The sequence below is a fragment of the Suricata suricatta genome, chromosome 12 (assembly GCF_006229205.1).
Source record: "Suricata suricatta isolate VVHF042 chromosome 12, meerkat_22Aug2017_6uvM2_HiC, whole genome shotgun sequence".
NCBI lineage: Eukaryota > Metazoa > Chordata > Mammalia > Carnivora > Herpestidae > Suricata > Suricata suricatta.
This window is the reverse complement of record NC_043711.1, coordinates 85,280,408-85,287,816: the sequence shown is the minus strand read 5'-3', so window position 1 is coordinate 85,287,816 and position 7,409 is coordinate 85,280,408.

The window sequence follows — 7,409 nt, the reverse complement described above, 5'->3', positions numbered from 1 at the left end:
ATAAAGGACTTTCCCTCATCTCTCATCTTTACATTCAGTTTCCCAGGAACCCAGATGAGCCCCTGCCCTTCCTGAGACAGTTTTTGCCTAAGTTATTTCAAACTTGGTTTCTTATGACCACTAATGTTCTGCGTTAGCATAGAGATAATGCCTAGAGTGTTACCAGAAAACAAGGGGTTTGTAACCTCACCTTGGGGGACTCAGAATTGGTCCGGGGGGGAGGGGTGGAGGTGGCACTCAGGAATAAGATGCCCATAGAAGGTGACTCCTCAGTTGATTTCTCAAGGAATTGGGATCAAGGTAGAAGAGACCACAAAGGTTCCCAGGCAGAAGGAGTAGCATGAACAAAGCCAAGGAGGACAGGAGACAGGACAAGAGATATGTACTTAGAAGGAGCTAGGTGTTCCTGGAATTTGGGTTAAGATAAGGACTGGTGAGAAACAGACAGGAAAAGTCAGCAGGGAGCAGCTCATGCCTTGTCAGAGAGCCCACACTTAACCTTGTTGGTCATGGGGAGCCATAGAAAAGTTTTGAGCACTCAAGTGCCGTGGACAGATTTTTGTTTAATAGAGATCTCTCTGGGACTTGAAGAAGCAAGTGGACAAGAGAGGGGTCATTGCCACAGTTGAGAGTTGACTCAGTGTCACCCAGGTGCAGACACCTGGGGGTGATGACCAGCAGAAAGTCCAGGCTAGCAGTCTGGTTCTCAGGAGGACATCTCCCCTGGAGACATAGAGTTGGGGTGCTCACCATGTCAATGGCCATGGCTTGGGAAGACTGAGAGGTAGAGAGAGCCCTGCCAAAGTCTAAGGACCTCCAACCCGCCATTTCAGGGGCTTGCAGAGCCTGGGGCGCCTACTAAAGCAGCAGAGAGAAGGAAATGTCAGTGCCACGTGGCCACGTGAGCAGAGCTGAGAGCAGGTTGTCATGGAAACTGGGCTAGTGAAGCGTTTCTAGCAGAGTGGGATCAGCAGGACCAAATGTAGCAGAAAATTCCAAACCGATGAAGGCTGAAAATTTTCTTTTGATTTGGCAATTAGTAGAACATTGATGAGCTTTAACAAGAGCAATTTCAGGAGATTGTGGACCAGTGGGAGGTGGAGTTGGAGAGATTTAGGAGGTAAAATGGACCAGAGTTGATGATGGGATGCTTATTGGAGGAGGAGGAGGAGGAGGAGGAGGAGGAGGAGGAGGAGGAGGAGGAGGAGGGCAGTGTTAAGCAAGACCCCCAGTTTTCCGCCATTCAGAAGAAGGGCCTGGATGACAGTGGCTAACGCTGCAGAAGGATCAGGTTTACAAGAGGAAGATCAGTTCTGTTTGGGACCTTTTTATCTAACAAACACATTTTTGCTTTGACACTGTGTCAGACATTGTTCTGAGAGCTTTACTTACATTAATTCATTTATACTTATAATTATCCTATAAGGTAGCTACTACCACGTTTCTCACCATTTACACATAAAGACACAAAGAGAAACTTGCTCGTAGCAAGGAAGGAGTGGAGGACAGATTTGAAGCCCGGTGAACCAGAAGTCCCTGAGATAAACACATAGGGATGTCAGGGGGACAGGTGGACCCTGGCTCCAGGGCGTGGGGGGGAAGGTTCTAGCTGGAGGCGTAAGAGCAGTCACTGAGCAGGGAAGGACCCTGACGTGCCTCAAGCAAGTTGGGGATACACACGGGAGGGTCACTGGGTCCAGGATGGGTTGAAGCTTCAAGGCCCAGTGACCCCGTTGGAGTGGGTCCAGGCAGAGGCCCAGCATTCAGCAGGGCCCACTAGGGAGATTGAAAAGACAGGGCCAGAGGGCAGATGTGGGGAAACCTGTCACTCCAGGAGGTGGCCAGCAGCAGGCCTTGTTCAGAGAGGTCAGGGGAGGTGACTGGGCCATGGACGCCTTTGAGAATCTTAGCCAGAACACTCTCAGGGGAAGAGATAGGAGCCCCAAAAAAGGAGGCATCCAGGGGTCTGGCTATGAAGGACAGAGGGAGGAGGGTTATCCCAGTGAAGAGAGCATGGTCCAGAAGGGTACTATCTTTTTAATTAAAAGATTTTCATTATAGAGGCGCCTGGGTGACTCAATCAGTTAAGCGTCCAACTTTGGCTCAAGTCATGATCTCACGGTCCATGGGTTCAAGCCCTGTGTCGGGCTCTGTGCTGACAGTTCGACCTGGAGCCTGATTCAGACTGTCTCCCTCTCTCTCTGCTCCTCCCTGTCTCTCTGGCCCTGCCTTGCTTGCACTCTTTCTCTCTCTCTCAAAAATAAATAAACATAATTTTTTTCATTAGAAAATGCATTCAAATGGTTCAAAATTCAAAACCAACAAAAGAATGCCTCGTGAAAATCCTCCCCCCTGCCCTTCTCCCCGTCCCCCGGGTCCCCTTCTTGAAGGCAGTCAGCATAGTCTCCCAGAGACAGAAGATATAATTTCACAATGTGGGACTCTGCAAATACACAGAAACTAAGTTGCAGAACATGGAAGCTCTTTGGGGAACAACGCCTTGCTGGGCGAGTGATGGAAGAGAGGGACGCGCAGCCGGAGGCACCGGGGTCCCGGGTGGGAAATGAGTTTTGGACAAGAACCGTGTTTCACTGCATGGAACAAAATGATATCGTTCTGCTCTCAAGGACCGTGAGCTCGCTGTTCTCCTGGGTCCTCTTGGCCACTAGACTCTGGTGGCAGCTTCGTGCTCGGGACTCTGTCCTGCCCCACAGCTGGTACCACTGGCCTCTGAATCGCCCTCCGCACCTGGCAAATGCGTGAATCCCAGTGGCTACTGAAGAAACCTTTCCGGACATGACATCAAATGTCTCAAAGACAGCACAATCTTTTAATTTATTTGTTTTTAGTTATTGAAACCGATGGGTCAAAGAGACATGAATGGAGCCTCTAGGGCTGAGGGAAGGGTGGCAGAGACTGTGGCATGGAGTGGGGGTGGGGGTGGGGTGGGGGAAGGGCTGGAAGGTTCCTGAATCCTGGCTGCCTATGGCATCATCGGGAAGTGAAGCTGCAGGCAGCAGGGCCATCATTCCCGGGCCGCTGGGGCCCCTTTCACAGCTGGTGAGGGGAGTTCGCCCCCGCTCGCCTCTGAGAGGAAGGCCAAGGGGTTATGGGCCCGGCCCAGGGTCACTGTGTTCCTCAGTGCCTTCCCCCTGCCTCATTCTGTGACTCCAGACAGAGAGATGGCCTTCCTCTCTGGCCTGGGTCCCTTTGGCTGTAGAAATGGAGGAAGTGGTTTGGGGGGGAAGCTGGCACTGGATGACCTATCCTTGCTCCCACCATTTTGGGCCCCGATCACGGCGGACTCTCAGGATCCAGGGTCCTCCTCCCCTGTCTGTAGGGATGCCTCAGCACCCACCCAAGACCCAGTTCACCATCCATGGGCCAGAAGGGCCCCCACTGTCCAGCACACACCAGCATCATGGGTCCAGAGGAGGGGGCTCATGAGGTCAGCGGCCACACCTGAAGACAAGCTTCTAGTAAGTTAGAGGAGTCAAGGCTGGGCCCTGGGGTCCACCTGAGCCCCGGGTGGTAAATCCTTGGGGTGCCAGTAGAGGTCACCATGTCACAAGTTCACAGGGGGGCTATACACAGCTTCCCACGCAGGGGGAGCTCTGGCCAGTGCTGTCCCTACAGCCCTCCCAACACCTGGCCCCTTGGTCCTGCTTCTCTGGAAAGGGGCCTTCAAGAGCCTGGTTACGCGCTTCAACCCCTGAGAAGGGGGCACTTGGGAAACTGCTACGAGGCACTAAGACTCTTTATGTACATGTTTAATTGAAAATTAATACATGTGTGGGGTGAGTGCCTTCGGTCTCCCCACCTCAGAGATCACCTGTCGCCTGGCTGTTGGGAATCCTTGAGGCCTTATCGGGGCTGGGTGGAGGAGAGGGGCTGGGGTGCACAGGAGAGTCTACCCATCAGATGCAGAGGTGCGGGACAGGGAGCAATGGGTGCTTGTGCCCAGGCTCCTGCCTGGAAGAGCTCGTGAGGGTTTGTAGTGTCCCTGTGGGGAAATCTTTAAAGAACATTCTCAATGGGAGACCACCGATTGGGTTTAGGACGTACTGAGTTTGGAGACGCCCGAAGGGCAGGGAGGAAGTTGCCTGGCACAGCAGACTGGCCAGGTACATCTCACCAGGTGCAAATGCCCCTTCAACCTTCCCTGTCTCTCTAGAAGCTTCCCCTGCATGGTCCCAGCAACCATTCCATACATTCTCCACCTTCCACATAGCACCGACCTCTCCGCACCTGGCCCCTTCCCACCACACGTCCTGCCCCTGCTTCAGGGTGGGCACAATCTTGCCTTGGATCCCAGACCCTCCAAAGGGGGGAACTGCCCCTCCAACCAATATCAGCAGGCCTGTATTTCCCAATGCTCCAGATCTGCCCCCCACCAACCTTCCCTGAGCTCACCCATCCCTCCTGGAGATCCAAGCCCTTATGCCCTTGGCAAAGGACCCCAATCCCATCCAGACCTGCTCGAGATCATGCTCCCGGGCCCCATGTCCTATGAGCTCCTGCCTCTCTCAACCTCATGGCAAATTTCCCATTTGCTCCCCACGCTGCAAGCCACGTCTGCTCCCACCGGGACCTTGAGACAGTTCTTGGCCAGGTGCTGGCAAATCCAATGTCATCTCTCAGCTCCACCTTACGTGTCTCAGTGTGGTTGGGACTGTCAACCACTGCCCCATGTACAGCCTTGTCTCGGTCCCTGACACACCCTCTCCTGTTTCACCTCCCCACGCCCCCTCTCAGCTGCTCCCCCTGCATGTCCCTTACAGGATCTCTCCTCAATCTGCCCCTAAATGCTGAAGTCCCTTAAGGTGCTCCAGAGGCCCTTCCTCTCTTCACTCATACCCCCTCTGCCCTTCACTGTAAATGCCATCTGTACGCTGCTGCCTCTGATCCCAGATGTCTGGCCCAGCCCAGCACTGGACTCCATGCCCGTAAGGCCACACCCACGTGGCAGCGCACCATCTTGCTCGAGCTGAAATGTGGAGGTGGTTTTCTGCCACCTCTCCAAGCAATCGGAGCCAAGTCCAGTGTGTTCAGTCTTGCTGACATTCCTCAGACCCACTCCCTCATTTGCATCCCCACCACCTCCCTAGTCCGGGGGCTATTCTCACTCTACCCATGACTGTGATAAGTTCTGACCTCTTCTGCCCTTGTCCACTCTTGCTTAATACAATCTCCACTGCCTAGAACGATCAGTGGTTCCCCAAGGTCTTGGAGTAAAATCCATACTGCATAATTCTGCCCTCCGTCCTCTTTTCTAACCTCATTGCCTACCACTCTGTCCTCTGCTCACTACATTCCAACCACAAAAATCCATTCATCTCTCACACATTATGCACTCCCTGCCTCAGGGCCTTTGTACATGCAGTTGCTGCTGTTTGAACATACTTCCCACTTGCACATGTCTCCTGCTTCAGCTAGCTAGTGCCTAATACAGTTTGGTCTTAGCCCAAACATCACTCCTCAGAGAAGTCTTCCCTGAAGACGACTATACTCTCATAGCAAGACCTGGTCTGTCTCCCTTGTAGCTTATTTTTTGTGAGATTGTTTGTTAATATGGGTCTTTCCCCTGCAGAGGGACTGCTCTGTGAGTACAGGAACTAGGGCTGTTCTCTTCCCAGCATGGATTCTCACTAAGTGTTTGTTGATTGGCTAAAAGTATCCAAGCAGAGATATTACCTGACAGAGCCTGTGCACCAGGCACCAGGGATACGGGTGAAGATGCTGAAGGCCCTACTTGGCTAGGGCTGCTCTAACAAGTACCACAAATTTAAACAATAGAAATCCATTGATGCACAGTTCTGGAGGCCAGAAGTCCAAGGTCAGGTTGTCAACAGGGTTGATTCTTTCTGAAGGCTGCCAGGAGAATGTGTCCCAAGCTCCTCTCCTAACTTCTGGAGACTTGCTGGCAAGTTTTGGTGTTCCTTGGTCTGTAGATGCAACCCCCTGACCTTCACCTTCATCCTCACGTGTTCTTCCAATGTGAGTGTGTGTCCAAATTTCTCCTTCTTTTAGGGACACCAGTTATGCTGGGTCAGGGGCCCACCTGACTCCAGTATGACCCCATCTTAACTCATGACACCTGCAGTGACCTTGTTTCCAAAAAAGGCCACATTCAGAGCTACTGGGGTTGTGATTTCAATACATGTATCTGGGAGGACACAATTTAACCCTTCACAGACAGCCTCTAGAGGAAGGGCCCGGTAGTAGGAACAGCAGAGAGGCCAGAGTGGCTGCAACCGAGAGCAAGGGGCAGGGAGCAACTGGATGGCGGTGGGACAGAGGGTGCCTCATACAAGTCCTTACTGGAGTCTCTTCCAAGCGCAGTGGGGAGCACGGTGAGTCTGAGATATGATTCCCCTTTGTAAAGATCCTTCCGGCTGCCACTTGGAGAGTCATTGGTGCAGAGGGAGTCTGGATGTGGAAGTCCTTTGAACCTGAGAGGTGAGGTTGTGCAGTGGGAGGCAAGACAGTGTTCCAGAAAGGACAGGCTCCACATGTATGCTGGATGAGCCGGAGGGCTGGTGGGATTTCTGGAGCCAGCAGCCCTGAGGACTGAGAAAGCCTGAGTCCTCTGAGTGCACCTAGTTTAGAAGGGGAGAGAGACGTGTCTGGTGGGGTCAGTAGCCAGGGGGCCTCGGTTGTCTGGTCTATGACTCAGAGACCAAATGGGCCCCTGAACTTCAGGCTGGAAAAGAAGAGACTGTCCATGAAGCTGAGACACTCTGATGAGAGGAAGCTGGGGGCTAACCAGGCACGGGGTGCAGGAAGAGAAGCCCAGCAAGGAGCCTGGGACGGCGCAGGTGGGGGATGGGGGAGAACCAGAGATGACCGGCTGCCCGGCAGGGAAGGAGAGCATTTCCAGAAGGTGGAAGCAATCACCCAGGGGCTGGGAGCCCTAAGGTGGGGAGGAGATGGGAAAAGACTGGGCCCCTGGGCCTGGTGACTGGAAAGCTTTGGGGGCCCTCCAAGAAGAGCTGGGGGAGACGGAGGCTGGTGCAGAAAGGCTGGAAAAGCACCAGGGAGGACAAAGGAAGGAGAGAGAGGAGGGAGGCATCTGAGTATCTTAGTGTTCTGAGGGGAGGTAGCAGGGACACGGAGCAAGCACGAGTGCGACAATGAGTGACCAGATGAGGCTAAGGGTGCAGATGGACTTGTGTTAGGCTACACAGGACTTCATTAAGCCGCCTTCTCTTTCTGGGGTAAACCGATCTCTCCTGGGTCCCCACAGTGGGCACCAGCGATCCACGTGGGCACTAGTTCCTTGCTGCCTCTAGGCTGGGAGGGGTACCGCCCATCTTCTATCCCCCAGGCCACTTGCAATGGTAAGTAAAATCGAAGAGCGCTGAATAGATTTCGTTTTGCACGAAAGCCTTATATACAAGCCATCCAGG